Source organism: Emydura macquarii, unplaced genomic scaffold (assembly GCF_026122565.2).
Source record: "Emydura macquarii macquarii isolate MOO-44397 ecotype Brisbane River unplaced genomic scaffold, CSIRO-AGI_Emac_v2 contig_369, whole genome shotgun sequence".
Classification (NCBI taxonomy): domain Eukaryota; kingdom Metazoa; phylum Chordata; order Testudines; family Chelidae; genus Emydura; species Emydura macquarii.
The window spans coordinates 8,775,618-8,795,747 of record NW_027130506.1 but is presented as its reverse complement, the minus strand read 5'-3'; the positions used below and the strand labels follow the sequence as shown (position 1 = coordinate 8,795,747).

The 20,130-nt window shown below is 41.9% G+C and overlaps 1 long non-coding RNA gene across 1 annotated transcript; it reads right to left on the bottom strand.

The window, feature by feature from the left end:
- Positions 1-16,174: 16,174 nt before the first annotated feature.
- LOC137141451 (uncharacterized) lies at positions 16,175-18,787 on the bottom strand. Its single transcript, XR_010916643.1, has 2 exons — positions 18,651-18,787; positions 16,175-17,152 (listed from the first exon to the last, which is right to left on the bottom strand). It is a non-coding gene; the product is annotated as an uncharacterized lncRNA (long non-coding RNA).
- Positions 18,788-20,130: the final 1,343 nt, after the last annotated feature.

Here is a 20,130-nt window from a genome sequence, read left to right as displayed (position 1 = left end):
AGTCCACAGAGCAGCTGCACAAAGGGGGGCCATTTCAATTCTTTTCTGGAACTCCTTGTCTGGGGAATTGTGGCTGTAGGTTCCCGAGGGCCCCCTGGTGTTTTGCACAATCTATCTTTAGAGAAGTGCAAGTTCATTTCTGAGAAGGGCACTGGCTTTGAGCAGGGACTACCTCTAAACTGACAAACCACTTCCTGCAATCGTTAACTGAATTAAGAGGTTGCTGCCCCCTCAGCCCTCCTTAACAGTCCCCTCTCCTCTTCCCCCCACTTGGTTTGGCATCAGAAAAGACTGGTAAAGACTAAAGGACATGGAAGGCTGAAGTGCTAGCAGTAATTCAGAGAGAAAACAGCACATCCTCCAAGGAGTGGAGGTAGTTAAGAAAGAACTCTTAAAGTTGATCTCAGTGTTGGCTAATCTTGGAATGAATGTACCTTATACACCCCTCCTTCAGATGCTCACTTCTTATTAATGGTGGTGATTTTCCCCAAATCCAGTGCACTAGGACTCTGATTATTGTTATATGGGCCAAATCCTGAGAGTTGTAAAGCATCTGCACCTCCCGTGGATGTTAGTAACCAGGAAAGGTTCTCAGCACTTCTCTAGATTTGGTCTGTTCCTGTTCCCATTATAGTCAGTGGCAAAACTCGGTTAAGTTCAATGGTGCGTGACCGAGACCTTAGAGAATTGGGTCATATGAGGCCACTCTCAGTCTATTCACTCTGCCTTTTTCAAGGCTAATGTCTATTCCTGTCCTCTCTAACCCATTGCTGACTATGTGTAGCGATGGTGCCTCAAACACCTATCATATGTTTAAGTGGTGTGACTGTTAAGACATTTTTCCTAATATTTAGCCTAAAACATTTCTCCTTTAGCTTCAGACTATTGGTTCCACCATGTCTCAAGAAATCCTTCAGCAGGGCTCATTCACTACTGGGACTTTTCTGTGATGAGGTTGCAGAAAATAAAAAGCAAGTGGAGAAAAGTACAATTTAAAACATTTCAGTTGTGGATGAGTGAATTGCTTTGGGTTAAGTTTTTCTATTATTCTTTAATAGATATTGATATTATCAATAACAGCCTTGCGAAATTTTACTGGTTCACTCGCATGGGACAAATAGTTGTTATAATTACATAGTGACCCCATTACACAGACAATTCAGCTTTACTTTTATTTGGTGATCAGCCCCAGTAAGACACAGATTTTTATTGTTTTCTTGAAGGGTCACTTAAGACAAGTTTCACGCCTGTCTGTCTGCCTGTTGCAAGGAGTATACAAAGTTATTTTGAGTACTGTTACACAAATGTAATTAAGATTTGGCATTGCAGACACATATATGTTAAATCAGCTGTTTTGCTACTTTGTTTTGCCGCGAGTATATTGTTATCAGGATAGAAAGGAGCAGGTAAATGGGCACTTACCAAAAAGTGGAGCGTATGCTAAAAGTTAGGTGCCAGAAGCTTGAAAAATGTATTTAAAGGAGAACAATGTGAGTAAAAGAGTTACCTAAGGTGAATGGTATATTTAAGGGTAGAAGGAAGCCTGTGAACCAAGGACGAGAACTGACAAAAGGCAGGTGCAACAAGGGCCAGAATAAACTATCAGGAGACAGTTTGTCGATTAGGTTTGGCTGGTGTAGCCATGGTGAATTCTCAATTTTGCAGAAGACAGAATGAGGCTGTGAATAAGCCAATGTGGTCCTCAGCTAGACTATATCTGGGTTGCTCAATCCTACAGTTTTTTGGCATGCAAAGTGCCTGACTGAAGTCAATGTGAGTTTTTAAGTGACCTTGGAATGTGAGATATGGGCTTAGCTTAGGTAAAATTTGTCAGACCAAAAGTAAATGTTAGGAAATTAAGCAAGAGTATAGCATTTTCTTGTCACTCTTTTATGAAAACATTTGAAATATACTTTAATGTTTTAATGTCTGAAATTTAAACACAAATGGGCTAATATTAATGACCTGCCCTCATCATTGTCATTGCTGATAAGTTGCAAACTCCAGTGATTAATAAAAATTGAAACGACAGTTGAAATATATACAGGCACATAAGTATAACTCGATCCCTTGAGTTCAGCATACAATGAGCAAACTCACCAGGCAGCCAGACTGCACAGGGACAAGTTTTGTTCCCACTGAAATCAGGTGGAATTTTGCCATCTAATTTAGTCGGCGCAGGACTGGGCCCTTAAAGTGAAAATACAAGGAAGGTACATTGGAACATGGAATGCTGATTAGTATCTGATGAGGACTCATTTTAGTTGCAATGTAATTCATTTGGTAAGAAGTATTTTATTTCAAGACAAAGGGGCTGGTTCACCTCTCACTCACACCAAGGCAAATCAGGAGTTACTCCATTAAAATCAAAGGGTGTACAATGGTGTAAAACTGGTGTCACAGTCTCTATTGTTTAACTGCAGTTATTCAGTACCTTTCTTTCTCCTTATAAACCATTACATTATTCTCCAGCATTGGTCCAAGGTCTAGACCTCCAAAGATATTTAGGTGAAATCAATGGGAGTTAGGCACCTTTGAAGATCTGAGCCCCAAACACTACAACATACAGCCTGCAGTCATTCCTCCTTGTACTATGAGTCTGTTAGTTCTTTTGAACTAGACATTGGCTTTTCTTTATGCCTATTTCTGCTAGATTAAAGAGACTTCTGCTACCAGAAATCTCTTCCCCAGGTAGGTGCTTGTAGACTGTGATCAAGTTACCTCCTAACCTTCTCTTGGATAAACTAAATAGACTGAGCTTCTTAAGCTTCTCACTGTAAGACATGTTTGCTAGAACTTGAATAATTCTTGTAGCTGTTTTCCAGTTTTTCAACAGCCTTTTTTAAGTGTGGACATCAGAAATGCGTACAGTATTCCAGTGATAGTCTATAATGCCATAGACAGAGATAATACCATCTCCCTACTCCTACTTGATATTCCCCTGCTTATACTGCCAAGGATTGTGGTCCTCCTCTAACTACAAAATCACACTGGGAGTTCATGTTCAATTGATATATCTACCATGATCCCTAAATCCTTTTCAGTCCTTTTCAGTGTTGCTGTATTACAGAACGCAGACACCCATCTTATAAGTGTGACCTACGTTGTTTGTTCTTAGATGTTCTTAGAAACTAAGGCAGAGAAGGCCATAGACAGGAACTCAGTAGCAGAGCGAAGACTAGAACCAGCTATTTTGTTTGCTAATACTGCTACTCCAGTAAGGCTTGAGCCCGGGCAACTCACTTGGTCCGGCTGCAGGGCAAACCTGTTTAAGTCTTATTTCTCAGAAGTAGCAGATGGAAAAGAGGATCTGTTTAAAACAAGCATATCACAACAGAGACATCAACCCACCCCAGCCGTGGACTATCTGTAGCCCTGCAACAAATAATGAATTTCATGGAAGGATACAGATAACATCCAGCCTCTTAAGAAGACACAAATACTGCTCCCAGCCAAGCTACTTGGAGCCTACCAGGCACTCAGCTTATCTAAACTGTCCTCTGCATAAGAGGCTGGCAGTTTCCTGTCATTAGAAAGAAGTTACACCCTTAATCTTCCCTGCAGAGATGTAAACAAAAGGCACAGTATGTTCTCTTTCTCTGTATTTCTCTCACACACCATCTCTCTACTTTTCAGGGAAGCTTGATTCCTAGATTTGTACATGAGGATGATGGGTCAGGCAGAGGGTGTCCAAAGCTGCAAACTACTTTAGGTCTGACACTGACTGGTGCTCAGCACCTCACGGCATCCGCCTTTCTCTTCATCGTTTTGTCCTTAATACAGACATTACTATTTTTGGTTTCAAGCACAAACTGTCCATCCAGGGGGTTTCTGTAGTGCCCAACTCCATAGCTCAAGCACTTCCCACACAAATTAGAACTACATGCACACATGAGAGAGCATTTTTCTGATAGGATTTGAAAAGTCATGTAGGTAGATTTATTAATACAAACTGTAAATATCTAGGCAGCTGAAGCTAAGTATTGATTCAAGTAGCAAAATCGTGGGAGTAGAACTGGTTAAAATTTTTCAGACAAGAAGGATTTTTGCCCCCAAATTGCTTCTTTCGAAATTGACTTTTTTTTTCAAAAAATTCTGTTTTCAATTTTTTGTGTGAAGTTTCTCCTGTTTCTTTAAAAAAAAAAAAAAAAAAAATCTTTCAGTGCTTTAAAAAATGTTGCATTTTCCCTCCATGATTTGGTTTTCTTTTCTTTTATTTTCCCTCTTTCCTTTTTTTTTTCCCTTCCTTTCCTCCCCTCCTACCCCCAATCATTTTCAAAAATTGGTTTTTGGGTTTTTGGGTGGAGGGTTGGCACCATGTTGGTTTAGCTTACTTCAGTAAGGAAACAACTTATGCTAATTGGATATATGCTACTTTTAAACCAATTTAATATTGTCTATATCAAGGTTTGCGGTAGTTTATATCTATTTAAGAAACTGATTTCAGTTAAATTGATGCAAGTTTACGTACAGACTACCTACCTTTGAGGATATGAGCCAAGTTCTTTGTCCACATCTTTTTTATACGTCTTTTATACGTTTATACGGCATTTGGTGCACCCTGGAGTGTTCAGGGAATAAGTAATAATAATACATTATGTAAAATAGATTTTTGATGCATAATAATATTACAGCTTAACAATATGTTATCCCAAAGCCTTCCAGGGCTAGAAATAAGTGTGGAGTGTCCCACTGAGAAGCTGGTAAAAATCACCAGTGATAGGAAGCTCTGGATTTTAGAACTTTAATGGCTTGGAGCCTCATTCTCTGCTCCCTTACTCCTTGCATAGGCATTTTCACTGGTGCAAAGTGGTTGTAAAACACTACCAGATCTGAATGGTGTTTTGTACCTATTTTATAGTTCCTTTGCACAGGTAAAAGTGACTACAGACATTGCAGTGCAATAGAGTATCAGGCCCATGGTATCTTTTTTGGTATTGAAAGATTGTCACGTTAACTCTTGCATTTATTTGCATGTATTTGTTTATTTAATGTGTTACCCTGTGTTGGCTTCTTGGTATTTAATATTCCTAGCCTTTGCTTTTTCTCTAATTTTTAAGGACTGATAGTTGATCTTCATATTTTCTATTTTGTAGCTGTTTCTAACCCTTGTTATGTAATTAGCAGTCTCTGCAGTCATTTAAATGACATATAAAAGTAACTTTGTTTTTTTTAAAACAAGCATATCATTTTTGAACCCCTTTAAAATCTTTTTCCTTTATTTTAACCTTTGATAACCACTGTACCCCTACAAACCACCCACCCTCCCCAGTACAAAGGAGGCCTCGCTAACCCCTGCCTCCCTCCTCATGCTTATCTTGACAGGAATCAGTCATGCTGAGCACATTTCATTGGCTTCCCCCCTCTCTCTCCTGGCTACTCAGTTCTTTACTTTCCCTCTACGCAACCCCCCTGCAGAGATCAACTTTTCCTTGAGGTGAGACCTGAAGTCAGAGGGAGGGACCAAAGTCCTAGGGCAGTGAAAGGGTATGTATCCATGCTCTTCTGTTGCATCTCTGTTCCTCCAGCGTGTTCGATACAGCTGGATTCCTGGCACCTCATTTTCAAAAGTGTTGAGTTGCCCGCGTCTCAAATAAAGTCACTGGGAGAAGCAGGTGCTCAGCACCTCTGAAAATCGGGCTGGAGACCATGGAGGCATCTGACTTTTATTGAGACTATTTTGGTGTCCCTTCACCTGTAAAGTCAGATGCCTCCGTGGTTACAGGCCTGATGTTCAGAAGTGCAGGATACAGCTCCCATTGACTTTATTTGGTAATCTTTATGACAGTGATACTGAGACTGAGGCTCCCGAGCCACAAGTGGCACTTTAATGTGTCTCCTGCGGCTCCCTGCAGGACGTGATATTCACACACTATGATTTAATTATTAACCAGTCTAAGTTATTAACCAATCAGGGTGCTTTTACTAGGTTATTAACCAATTATTGTTGATAAGGAAGTCACACTACTGGTGCTTTTTGGGTAATGTTGATGGCTAATTTGGCTCCTGACCCACTGAGGTCAGAGTATCGCTGCTTTAAGGTTTTTTAAAAGCAAACTAAAAAACTAGGGATTCCATTGTGTAGCCTCATGCTGAGCCCCATAGAGGCCATCAGCAGGGTTGGAGCCTTAAGCGCTGCTGCACAGGCCTCTGCTTCTTGTGCTGAAGGAGTAACTGATAACAGTAGTGGGCTGTCATCCTGTATATGGACCAGCACTAGATTCTTTGCCAGTGGGTTTCAGCAGAGAGAGACTCAGGAATCTTAGGTTCTGTTCCAGGTTCTAGAAGGGAATGTTGTCTAGTGGGCACAGTCTCTGCTGGCCATTTCCCAACAACTTGACTCCTTCTGCCCTTCCTCTCCAAATGTTGCCTGTTGCACTTCAGTCTCTTTGTCACCTCTGGTTCCTTGTCCCAGTCTCATTCTCCATGCCTACCCAGTCCAATTCCCAGGCTTCTCATCCAAGTTCCAGTCGCCTGGCCCAACCTGTCATTAGGTGTGTGTGCACAGCCATAGTCTCCCCATCTGAGCTCAGTGTCCCGGTCCTCTTCTCTTTGCTCAGCCACTCTAAGCTCCACCCTTCCCTCCCCTGGTTCCTCATCTGATCTGTCATTCTCCTCTACTCTGGCCTCCAGTCCCCCTCCATGCCCACTGGCTGAGTTCCAGTCTTCCTCCCTGGGCTCAGTCTCTGTGTCCAGCCACCCATGGTTCCTTGTTTATATCTCTTTGCCCAGCCAGTCCCAGTTCTTTTATCCACAACCTGGCTCCTTGTCAGATCTCTGTCCTCTCCCCTTCTTCCCAATGCTCAACTTGTTCTGTTCCAGTTTCCTTGACCAGGCAGTCACAGTTCCCCTCGCCCCACATCTCCCAGTCTTAGTTACTTAGTGTGAGGCTCCTTGCCAGCTGGTCTGTGTCCCCTGCCAGCCTCCAGTCCCAGTCCCCCCCCGCAGGCTACTTGTCCCAATTGACCTCCCCTCACCCTCACAGGTCAGGCTCTTGTCCCCTGTACATTCAAATCAGGCAGCTTCCTCCTCCATGCTGCCTGGGTCCACAGCAGTGACAGCATCTCTGTTCTCATTTCTGATGCTCAGACCTGGAACTGTGTGCAGCGACCCAGAGCTGCAATTGCAGGGAAAGTCCTGCTCAGCCCTGAGCTGCAGCATGCTCAGTGTGAACAGAATCTTCAGGGAATGTAGCTTGGTAAAATGTAAGAAGTCTCCACTGATCGTTTGAAAACTGTGATTTCTCAAAAGTTTATAATTTGGGCAGATTTTCATAGGGGTGGCAAAAGTCACATCCCTGACACAAAGGCCACCTTATGCCAATTTTCACATGCCTTCTCCAAAGCACAGGGGTGCTAAAGCTGTTCTTAGAAAAGGTGGGTGGAACTTTTTAACATGGGCAAACAACATGTATTTCCTTAGCCTCACTCCCAGAAATGCTGAAGAGTTTAGGCTTAAATTTTCCAGACAAATTTAGCTTGAGGCAAACATCCGGCATGGAAAATTTCAGCCCAGACGGTTAAAGTTTTGCAAAAGTTATGAGCAACTGAAAACAAGGTCTTACAATGGAACATTTTGGGCAATTTTAATAATAGGTGGTGCCACGAGTCATACCTATGATAGAGAAAGGTGCTGTGTGGTGTAGATTTTTTTGTTGGCACTTTTTTGTGCGGACCTGCATAATTCTATTGTACTTTACTACCTGTAAGTGATGTCATCATCCCAAATTCTTGCCAACTAAACCTTTCTACTATCCCACACAACCATTTATTCTCTGTATGTATCTAAATCTATACCAGGTCTACTATTGCAGCTCCAGAGTTAAGTCCAAGTTGAGTTTTGTGTGTCTAGTGGTTACGGCATAAGAATGGACCTCAGGATTTCTGGATTCTGTTCTTAGCTCTGATCCTATCCCCAGAGCAGCACCTTACCCCTTGACTTGTCCCAATGAATTTTATGGGACTACTTGCAGAGCAAGCTATTACTCAGGAGTGACAGAATCTGTCCCTCTGTGACTTTGGGAAGTGAGTTTTCTTCTCTGTGTCTCAGTTTCACCCCTGTAAAATGGCTATAACAATGTCCTCCTTACACGACTGTTGTGCAGACAATATTGTCTCACTATTTCATTTTACTCGCCTGTCTATCCGCCTGTTACTTCTTGTCTTGTACTCAGTTTGTAAGCTTTTGGGGGCAGGAACGATCTTTTTGTTCTGTGTTTGTAAAGAGCCTATCCATGATGGGGTCCTGAGCTATGCCTGGGTCTTCTATGTGCTAGGATAGTATAAATATTAGCAAAGCAATGTGTGATTCAGTAAAAGCGCAAAGTAGCATTCAAGTTTGTGGAATATACCCTATACCTCCCTATTTTTCTCCAAGGAAAGAAAAACAAAAAGAGTCAATCGTGATTTAAAGTATTGTAAACCTAGGCAGCAGTGCAGCAAGATTGAGAGGGCATGTCCTCACTCTGGGAGGTTGTGAGAGTTCAAACTCTCTGAGACCTCAAACACATTTAGTGCAGTTCTAAAACTCTAAATAGGTATGCTGTCATGAGAGAAAAGCTTGATAACCAAACCCACATGTCTAGAGTTGGCTGGAAACCAGAGCTCTTCATCAAATACATGTAAAATGAGTAGGGGTCACATGCGCATGCTGATGCAAAATCCACGTTAAGTTAAATCCAGAGTTGCTCCACTATGGATCATTGGAGACTTCTAAATTAGGACATATAGGATAAAGGAGGGAGCCATTCCATGACATTTCATTCACTGAAGCTGATGAACTACTCCCCTCTTTATGCTATATTGCTGAATGTGTGAAAACTACACTATTCTGAACCTGGTTCTTGTTTTAGGGCTCATTTACAGGGAACACTCAGAAAGCTAATCCAAATTAACTAAAAGGGTAAATTTAAAGTGATTTAGATAAACCACATTAAACCCTTGTGTGGATGCTCTTTCTAAATATTACTGCTAGCCAGGACTTTGAATTAGTCTTTATTCCCTGTTCACTAAAACTAAAAGGCTGGAGACCATGTGGTGTTTCTTAATAATAGAGTCAGAATGAAAGTTATATAGAAAGAAAATAACCCCCCACTTTTTCATAAGACGCGAAGTCATAATAATTATAAACAAGGGAAGAAAAAAATCCCATCTTAAATTATCCCCACCATTGGATTTCCCAGTATGTCCCATCTTCTATGTGCCTGTCTTTTTAGACTTTCAAGTCCTCAGGGGAGGGATTGTCTTGATTTTTCTACAGTACAGCGCTGAGCACATTGCATTACACCATAATTATAAACACATAGGATAGAAATTTCAAAGGTGCCTAAGTGGCTCAGGATATGGCTACATCGCAGACATCGCTTGCAGGGTTTGAGCTACAGGGCTGTTTAATTGTGGTATAGACGTTCCAGCTTGGGCTGAAGCCCAAGCTCTGGGACACCCCCACCTTTCAGAGTCCTAAACACCAGGCTCAGACCTGAGCCCAGACATCTATACTGCAATTAAATAGCCCCTTAGCCCAAGCCTCGCGAGCCCGAGTCATCTGGCATGGACCAGCCGCAGGTTTTTAATTGCAGTGTAGACATATCTTTAGGCACCGAAGTTTCTTCGTGTTACACAGTGCCAAAGTCACTTTTGAAAATGGAATGTGGAACCTTTGAGGATCTGGGCCTAACTCACTTAGAAACTTTGAAAATGTTACCCATAATCAATCAATAAAAATAATAAACAAAATACTCTAGTATGCAGAAAAGAAGTTGCTGGATGAAAATAGAACCTTTCCTTATTGCTTATCTCCAGCTGCAGAAAATGCACCCTGAGATTATGCTATGTGTCTCATCTTCCTCTGCATACTGCTTCTTGCCATAATAATGGTTCTAAAAATAACAAAAACTATCTCTGGACTGTAAGCAGGTATCCTATGAACTTTTTTTCCTGGCTCCCTGAGGCACATAACAGAATGGCCTCAGTCTCTGATTTGCTTGTTTAATTGTCTTAGACTTAACCTCAGCCTGCCATGATGGATCATTCTAGCAGATGTCTTTCTGTAACTGATCCTTTGACACAGGAGAATTATTACCTCACTTGTTGCAGAGCAATTCATGGTTAATTGGTATTCAGCAGAGCCCTAGTTCGCTTGCTCTTTACTGTGACCCTTTATGGTGCAGGAAGATGCGGTTGGAGGAAGTGAGTTCTGACAGACACACTGACATAGCATCTGAGGAGAATCACAAAGTACCAGGGCTGAATCCACCTCTTGTGAATGCTGAAGTTGTAGGGGTAGGTGAGGTGAGGAGACATGTTGACGATATTCAACACCTTGCAGGATCAGACCTTTGATAATCAGAATGGGATGTTCCACTCCCAGCACAATCAGCGAAGTAATTTTAATGCTCTTGTTACAAGTACTATACAACCAGTGAGGTGACGGAATTTTAATAGTTCATATTCTGCAAGGGAAATCACATTGCTATTTAACCTTATCAGCTTTCTTTGCCTGCAACCATACTGCCTTAATGGTGACATCATCAGATCACAATCTAATCAGGGTCAGACGGGTGAGAGCTCTGATAGGAGATCTCTAGGGAAAGCTAAGGTGATGCTGGAGTTAATGGGTCAGCAGAAAGGAACTGTTTCTCCAGAATTAGCGAAGAACCAGCATTGCAGACTGGTGGTACAAGGAGAGGGCTGGTGGAGGTGCCAATTTTTAGATGAGTCATGAAAATGAGATCCTGACCATTCATGGTTGTTAAAGCTGCCAGAAGAGAGTACTCTCTGTGTCCTGTTTAAATTCATCTGACTTAAATTTCCTTCTTGTGCTTTCAAATGGATGAGAACTTCATTTTATGTCCTAGAAGTAGGTCGTCTGCTTCCTGGGGAAAACACACACCCACACAAAAGAAGGAGTCACCTGCGAAGATCTTTGCTTTGTCGGCAGGGCTGTGACATTACAGAAGTTGCACTGGGCACTAGGTCCTGCATCTGTGCATGTACGGGAGAGGTTGTATGCTACAGATTGCACGGAGGTTGAAGATCCACAAGATTAGGAAGGGCATTCATCACACATGCTGGTCCAGCTGCATTTAAGGAATTGGCTCCATATTCCTGTTCCTTTGATCACTGGGTCTATAACGGATAGACTCAGGGGCTATTCTTCTACTGGTCACCCTGTTCAGAATATTAATAAATTACAATGCTTCTTGGGCAACAAGTTGAACAATTTACAGTTGTTGTATACTGTGTCTGATGTTCAATGCCTCCATTTTCATCAGGCCACATTCCCTTTTTTTACATTCAGGATGTCTGGTGCGTTAATTGAATAGGGCAGATGGTAATGGGGTGTATGTGCGTGTGATACAATATAGTTAAATTTTCTATCTTCTCTGCCTCTTACAACCCTTCCTTACACAGTTAATGGCCTTTGGCTGCACTCTCTACTGCATAAAAATTGGGGAGCTTATGGCCCACAAACAGCTGTTTAGCATTGTCACATGCTGATAAACAAATGCTCCAGAGAAGGCTGCACATCTGGTTGTACATGTATGAGTTGTACAAACAGTAAAGTTTGGATAAAAGCTGCTACTGTATATAAAATCAAGCTCACAATCATTGATTGGCGTGCCTTTCCATATAATGCTATGGAGGGGATATGAAAGGGACTCACGAGAGCTTGCTTTTATTCTCACTCCTGCCAGAAATTTCCTATGTCTGGGCAAGTCACAGGGCCTGGTTCAAAGCCCACTGAACACAAGGGAAAGAGTCCTGTTTGGACCTTGGGATCAGATTCATCACCTGTCTGTGTGTCTCAGTGGCATCTTCTGTAATAATAGACTAATAATACTTACCTACTACACAAGGGTGTTATGAGTCTTAATTCATTAAAAGCAAGATCCTGCTAACTTTATTGACATGCAGCAGTACCCAGTGGGACTATGTGAAAAATAAGTTACTATTCCATGGGTGAAAGGGTGGCAGAATCTGTCTCTCATTCACGGAGATCTTTGAATGAAGAGCACTGATGAAGTGCAAAGTATTAGATTAAGTTAAGAATCAGAAGAGGGAAAGGAGGAAGATAATACAGCAAGGAACTCAAATCAGTATATAAATGTATTGCCTGCTTTATTTTTACAAAAGGCAGTACAAAATTGGCAAAAGACATTGGAAATCACTCTTCTAACATGCTTGTGTTGTTTTATCTAATAAGAGATATTTATCTTAGGCGATAACAGAGAAGAATAAATGTAAAGCCAAAAAAGCCAAACATATTTGCCCATTTATATTTGAAAAACGAGAGTACTTGTGCAGAACAATTTTCAGATCATAAAAATAACCATTGCAAAACGAACTGAAATTGAAAGCAAATTTGGCTGAATCCATTTTAATCTTTCATTTCCCAACTGTTTTTTGCACCTTCCTCTTCTTCTCTGCTTACAGTAACCATTTTTCTCTGTCTGCCAGGGTAAAAAATTGCCTGTATATGACTAATGCAATCCCTTCAATGAGCAGCAGGGGGTACTCTTGCATTATTTGATTCACATTTTTAACAGAATGCGTCCCTGGCATGACAGTCTACCATTGTCCCTGGATAGGGACAATTCCATTTTCATCTCTAAACATAGATCATTTGGTGGTGGTAGAATGCATTGTTATTCCTTTGATGAATGTCCTCTTAATTAGACTCTGGGTTCAAAGGTTCTTTCAAAAGCTCCATTGACTTGAATAGTTAAAAACCACATTATTTGTGACTACAATGACACTGGCCATACCCATGCCATTTTTTCTGTATTCCAATATCCATGCAATGCAAAGAGCCGTAACATTATGATTGTTGTTTTAAGTCAAGAGATATTATTTACAGATGCTGACAGAACTTTGCAGTGGCTAAATTTCATAGTGAACAGAAAACCAGATCCTTGCCCTGAGAGTTTATAGTCTAGAGCACTAGCCAGTACAATGGCATAAATCATGGACAATGGGTGGCATGTGGGCACTAAGACAGGTAGGGTTTGGAAGACCGTAGGTTTTCAGAAGAAATTTGAAGGAGAAGTTGAAGGTGGTGTATAATACCTTCTGTGGTTCTTTCCCTACTTCTGTGTTTATGAGGAATTATTTAATTAATTACAGAAAATCTGAGAGGATAATTATTTAACCCAGCTATTTTCCAGTCATTACAATAATAGATCTAGGAATAAACAATGTTGTGATAATGATTTTTCATAAAGAAAATACTTAGATATTGACAGCAGCAGCTGTAAACATAGTTGTGGACACAGCAGACAGGCGAAACATACTCTCAGGTTGCCTTGTCATCTTGTTATGAATATTTTAAGCACCATAATGATTATTGGCTCAATCCTTAAGATAAATTTCAAACTTCTCCCTTTCGTGACACTTAGAATTCTTGATTTACTTGTTTTGCAAAGCATGTTCTTTAAAAGAAAAAAAACCTATTCATAGAATCATAGAAGATTAGGATTGGAAGGGACCACAGGAGGTCATCTACTCCAAACCCCTGCTCAAAGCAGGACCAACCATAACTAAACCATCACAGCCAGGGCTTTGTCAAGCCGCACCTTAAAAACCTCTAAGGATGGAGATTCCACCATCTCCCTAGGTAACCCATTCCAGTGCTTCATCTCCCTCTTGGTGAAAATGTTTTTCCTAATATCCAACCTAGACCTCCCACACTGCAACTTGAGACCATTGCTCCTTGTTCTGTCAGCTACTACCACTGAGAACAGCCTAGTTCCATCCTTCCTGGATCCGCCTTTCAGGTAGTTGAAGGCTGCTATCAAATCCCCCTTCATTCTTCTCTTCTGCAGACTAAACAAGCCTGGTTCCCTCAGCCTCTTGTACAATTCCTTGTATTTTAATGTCAAGTTGTGGTTAGAACTTCTGAGAAACCTGTTTGTAAGCTAACATGCCAAACCTATTCTTGTCATCATTTTGTATATCGGTATTATTGATAATAGGTGACTAGCTGTAATAAGTAGCTCTGGCGTTTACAATGCTGCATGTTCTGCCATTCCACATTTCTTAATATTATCAAATGGTTTGAAGGTTTAGTTCAGATAAATTCTTTTTCCAAAGCATATCCAGAAGTGTGGTTAGAGAGAGAGTGAGGTCTCATCAGCATGGATGGAGACTTGCCATGTTACTCAGAATTGAAACTGTGACTGATTGATGTACGGTATCCTGAATGAGGTGTCATTAAAATCTTTGGGTAAAATCCTGGCTTTAGTGAAGAAACTGGTTCACAGCCTTTGGTTCACACTGCTAGTTATGGCTAGGGCTCCAGCAAGGCCTACATCATGCGTATGCCACGTTTTCCAGAAAAAATATTTCAGAGTGCAAATTATTTTTAAATGAGGTCTATTTTTCATATCCGTCCACTTGAAAAGCCAGACCTTCTTAGTAGGATGAGTCCAACTGCACAGGATACCGGTTAAGAGGGAAAATATAACCAACGCATTTTAGAAACCTCTAAAAAACTATTTTAGACAATTTTTGATGTCATGGTATTAAGGTTTAATGTTGCTGTGCATGCCACATTCGTGTGAGGGCTATGTCTCCTATGGGAAAGCTGGCACTTTCCCTTTCTGATAGGGATAATGCTTATGTATGTAGCTCTGAAGGGAATGAGATGTTGTGTCTTAACTCTGTCACTGGCCGAGGAGGACTGAGTGTTGTGGGTGTGTACATGTACATACATGTACATATGGGAATGTATGTATGAGTTCACCTGACATGCTCACAGGACTGAAAATGGGATTGTTGTATTCTATGATAAGCAAAATTTACTTAAATACATAATGGATCTGAAGGCACTTTCTGGAGGTAACAAGCTGCTGAAACATGTCGTTATCATCATCATCACCATCCCTGGCTTTCATTCAGCACTTTCCATTCGTAGATGTCAATGACTTGTGCAGGCCAGTGGCAGATCGGGGAGAGAACCCAGCTTTCCTGAGTGGCATGCCAGTATTCGAGCATACATCAATATAGATCTACCTTTGTATCGAACAGGTTTATTGAGGCAATATTCCAAGTTTTTCAATCTTTGCTTTAGTTAACAGATTACAATGGCTCCAGGATCTTTCTAAATGGCTTATCCGAATTAAGAAAATATGGGACAGGGAGATGTAATTACTAAGTGTTCAGCACAGAAGGGGTGATTCACTTAGCACAGGGCAGGTGATGTTTTTGTTTCTGCTTTACTTTGGTGTTTGTATCTGGAGGAGAGAGGAGAGATTTAAAACACACCTGAGCTAAAGTTGCAGTGGGGGAGGTCTAGGTTGGATATTAGGAAAAACTTTTTCACTAGAAGGGTGGTGAAGCGCTGGAATAGGTTACATAGGGAGGTGATGGACTCTTCATCCTTAGAGGTTTTTAAGGTGCGGCTTGACAAAGCCCTGGCTGGGATGGTTTGGTTGGGGTTGGTCCCATTTTGAGCAGGTGGTTGGACTAGATGACCTCCTGAGGTACCTTCCAATCCTAATCTTCTATGATTCTGCTGGGAGAATTACTGACCACACGACCCCAGCAAACGCAACTACACTTTGGATTATCCTGACTCCACTTTGTGCCACCTGAATCTTGTTACCTAGAACCTGAACTATGTCAGAGTAACCCTGCAGTGAAACTGTAGCTGACACTGCCCTATGTATAAATTCTGTCTGGAATGGCTTGAAGGTATTAGTGGTGTGGCCCAGCGTATTCAGACTCAGGAGACCTGAGTACTATTTCTGGCTCTGCCGCTGACTTGCTTTGTGACTTTGGGCCTTTCCCCTCATTTCACCTTTCTGTGCTTCTGCTACCTCTCACACTTTATTGGTCATGTTAGTTTAGATTGTAAGCTGTTTGGACAGGGATGGTCTCTTACTGTGTGTAGCTACAGTGCCTAGCATGTTGGGGTCTTTAGACACTACCATAATACAGATAACAGTATGGTTGTGGCAATAAGAGGGTTAGACACACAGATATCGACCACTGAATTCTGTCATATTCCACATCTGCACTAAGCCCCAAATACCCTGACATTATAGAACATGACTTACTAAGCAGGGATATATTTTTAAGAGTGATTGAGGAATTACACTCTCATGACATCGAAGGGATTTGTGTGGTTAATTTCCTGAGAACTCTATGGAAAATGCCTGTGCCTAGTAGCTAAAAGAGAGAAAATATTTATAAACTTCAGAGGTGAATGTAATCAGTATCTTCTAATCTATGGTGCTTAAATGATTTCAGTGTTTAGCAGGTTGAGCAAAATAACTGTTCAGCAGCACTTCACAATAAGTGGCCAATCATTATTGCAACCCTGGGGATTCCCTGTGATAACATTAATCATGATGAATTAGTGTGGCATCTGTGTGGCTGTAATATACAACTCTGCAAGAATTCCATTGGGATGCGGTTCAGTATTTTTTTCAGAGCGATTTCTTTTTCTCTCTGGGAAGAGGGAACTTTTCTCAATCACCTGTGTGTATGGTGTTCATAACATTTTGTCTAGCAATCTGCAATGGCATAGTTGTAATTGTTTTCTGCTTCTGTTAGTTCAGAGCAACTAATGGCCATCCTGACACAATGGCAGACTGAGAAAACTAACACAATCCACTCCTAGCAGAAATAAAATTCCTGAAATAATTTAAAAATACTAGGACAGCTATTCACTCAGCCAAAAGAAACCAGAAGGGAACTTGCTATCTTTTGAAATGATTTTTTTTTCATGCTTACCCCCTGCCCTAAGATAAATAAATCATTGTGGAAAGTTTGAGGAAAATCCCTTCAGCAGTGTTTGAGTTATGAGGAAAAGTGTTTGGGTTGTAAAAATATTATTGCCACATTATGATAGCTCTGAACAACTGCACCTGTTCTGTTACATCTCCTGTACCCAGTGAAAAACATGACCCTTCCCCCCTGTGGCCATGAGTCCAAATCTGTCCCCATGTCTGTAGTGCCCAGAAATTGATTCCATCTGCTGCTGACCTGTGGGCTTTTTGGTGTTATACAATGTCCAGAGAGAATTACTCTGAAATTCCCAACTCATTTCACATATGCCTAAAGTCCGGTTTCCTTCGTACCACGAATCCAACTGCACGTGGGCTGGAGCAGGAGGAAGATTATAACTCTGTTTTAGCGAGTTCCGTGTCCTATGTAAAAAGAATTTGGAGGTATCAATATAATTCCCTGCAGAAATAAATCCATATCATGATACCACCACCACATTTGCCCCTAACTGAACTTTCAGTCTCAGTAGAGAGGTCAAGAAGCAAATGGGCCTGGAGTCTGAACTCTCCTCTTCCCCCTACAGGTGGCCTCTTCAAGTCAGAACTGAGGCTTCCTAGTTGTACATTGTAAGCTAGAGTCTCCTTGTACTACCATTGCTCATACTGCCTAGTACATCTCGAGTGGATAAAGAACCAAATTCACCCATGTGAATACCAATACACAGACTTCACTGTTTCAATCCTACTTCTGCCCCATTTTGAGGGATTAAATGGTGCATAGGCCTTGTGCTAGTGTGTGTTTTACAGGTACTTCCCCCCACCCCAGTGTAAATGCACAGAGGATATGAGTTGTGACAGCTACCAGCTTCAGAGCGGTGGCTCTTCAGTGTAAGCCATAGCAATTCATGCATTTATCGTAGGAGATCACATGTCAGTCCCCAGGGCGTCAGTCAAGATGGTGGCCATCACACTGGCCCTCTACTTAAGTGAGAATTTCACTCTAGTAGAAGGCTTCAGTCACCACAGCTGTTAACCTAGCTCCTTTCACAGGCACTAATTCAGCAGTGCAACAGCTGCCATCAGCAAGGGCACCCATGTTGGATTTCCCTCAATATGAAAGAGAGGGGTCCGCTGGTAAGGAGTTCTCTGTGACGACTTTGGAATTTGCTCCCCTTCTTGGCCAGTGAGGGGTTGGCAGCTCCCCGAGTTCCCACCAAACCACAATTTGCATCATTTACAATGTCCTTCCCTCATTTGTGGTGCATGAAGGGTTCTCCAACCAAAACAAACAGATACTACTCACCCCACTGAGGTTGTGTTACCTCCCCATTTAAGGAGGCCAATTGCTCTTTTGAGAGGCTCAGCACAGGGTTGTTTCTCTGTTCTTGCACAAAACTCCTGCCCTGTAGGAGAGCTTCCAGTCCTGACTGCTTACTCCTTTCTCTGTGTGGGTGGACATTCCCTCATCAGGGTCTCTGACTTCCTCAAGGCTGACCAAGCTCTGGGGAAACCAGCTGCTACATCTCTGCTAGACACTTATACCAACACTCTGGTTCTATTTTGCACACAACTGCTGAGTTCTATCTCCTCTGGGTTTTTTAAGCCCCTTGTATAAGGCATAGTTAGGCCCACATTCTCTGCCACTGTGGGGAATTGGGGGCTTCCCTCAGTCCCTACCAAACCATGATTTGAGTTGTTTACAATGTTCTTCCTCCATTAGTAGCACACTAGGGGTTCTCCAAACAAGGAAAAAATGGTCTTTTTCTCTCTCTCCCTTGAGGGAGAGGGAACTCAGAAGAAAAGAAAGGCAAAGGTGGTCTGTCTCTTGGGCAGTCTTTTGGGGCTTGGCTTATCAGCTGGTATAGTGTCTTTAATCAGGATTACAGTTTGCCTCCAGCCCCTTGGTTCACCTTGTTTATACCTGTTCTGTGCAGGCGCAGGAGTGGTGAGGTCTGCAATTATCTCCCTCTTGGCTGATCTGTCTGAGGTACAGCAATCTTCTTCCTGTTTCCCACCCCTTCCTGTGGCAGGCTTTCCCTTTGTGAGCTTCTCTCAAGCATTACGGGTGCACCTGATTACCAGTGGCTGAGCCCAGATGAGCCCGTTAGCTTCCTCTCTACTAGAGTGAGGGTGTGCCCCTTGCCGGGTCCCAATTCCCACAGATTGGTGAACTTTGAGGCTTGCTGCAAAAGACACATCTGTTCGAGTGTTTTTGGAGAGGACTGAAGGTGTACTTCCCACAGCAATGAAGGGGTGGAAAGGAGTCTCTGCAGGTGGCTGGCTGGCTGAGTTCCGGTTGAAATGATTAATGCTCATGGTATTTTATTGTATTCTTAATGATGTGTTAGTGTGCCTAGAGCCTTTGAAAGGCATTTTAAACATTATTTTAAATCTACATAAATGAATATAGGATTAACAGAACAAAGAGAAAATTCTGCTCCTTATGGTTTTTCTGTTTAAAAAAGAAATTAGCTCTGAAGGGGCCCCAGGCCTGCACGATGAACCCTCCCTGAAATGTAATTATGTAACTCTGAGAGCTCTCCTAATCAGTTGACCTTCTGGATGGGTGGGCACAGTGAACTGGGAGCCAGAGTCCCCTTTACCTAAGGTTTCTCCAACTTCCTGTTCTAGGAATTATTAACCACAAGAGACTTAGAGAAACTCCTGTGGTTACTAACAGAAGAAACAAGTTCCCTCCAATCTCCCACTGCACCTTGTCAATTGTGGTTTGTGGGAATTACACGACTGCTCTTATCCAAGACAGAAACCATACACGCTTGCACACCGCAGTATTGTGAATTAAGCATCTGGACAAAAGAGTGAATGCTGTAAGGCTGGCATGGTGACTCGAATTTATGGGAAATTGCTCAAATATTTCCACAAAGAAAACCGTTATGTTATGAAAACTACCTGAGCTAAATCACAGCCACTCTGTGGGAACAAAACCAGGTTTCGCTACAGATTTTTTTTTGGTCTTCACCAATTTGTGAGACAGTTTGTGGTTCAAGTGCTTTGACAAAAGGTTTCCTTGCCTTCTTCCATGTTACACTTTCGGCCTGTTACTGATCCATAAGGCCATCAGCCTCTGCTGTTTAAATCCCTTCTCAACACTGACCTCCCCCACTCATGCTGCAATGACAATAGGAAATAAGCCAGTTAGTAGCTGCCAGGTTGACAGGCACATGAGGATAGTTAATACTTTATCTACTTAATAATAGGCAATACTGCCAGCTCCAGCTACAATAATAAATGCATATATGGTTATAAAAGTCTATATTTCATTGAATCCCGATCTCTGTACCCTTCGAATCTCACTTGTTTTCTTGCGTTGTAAGTTTATAAGGGCACGGACCCGGGTTTTGTATGTGTTTCTACAGTGCCCAGCACAATGGCACCCTGAT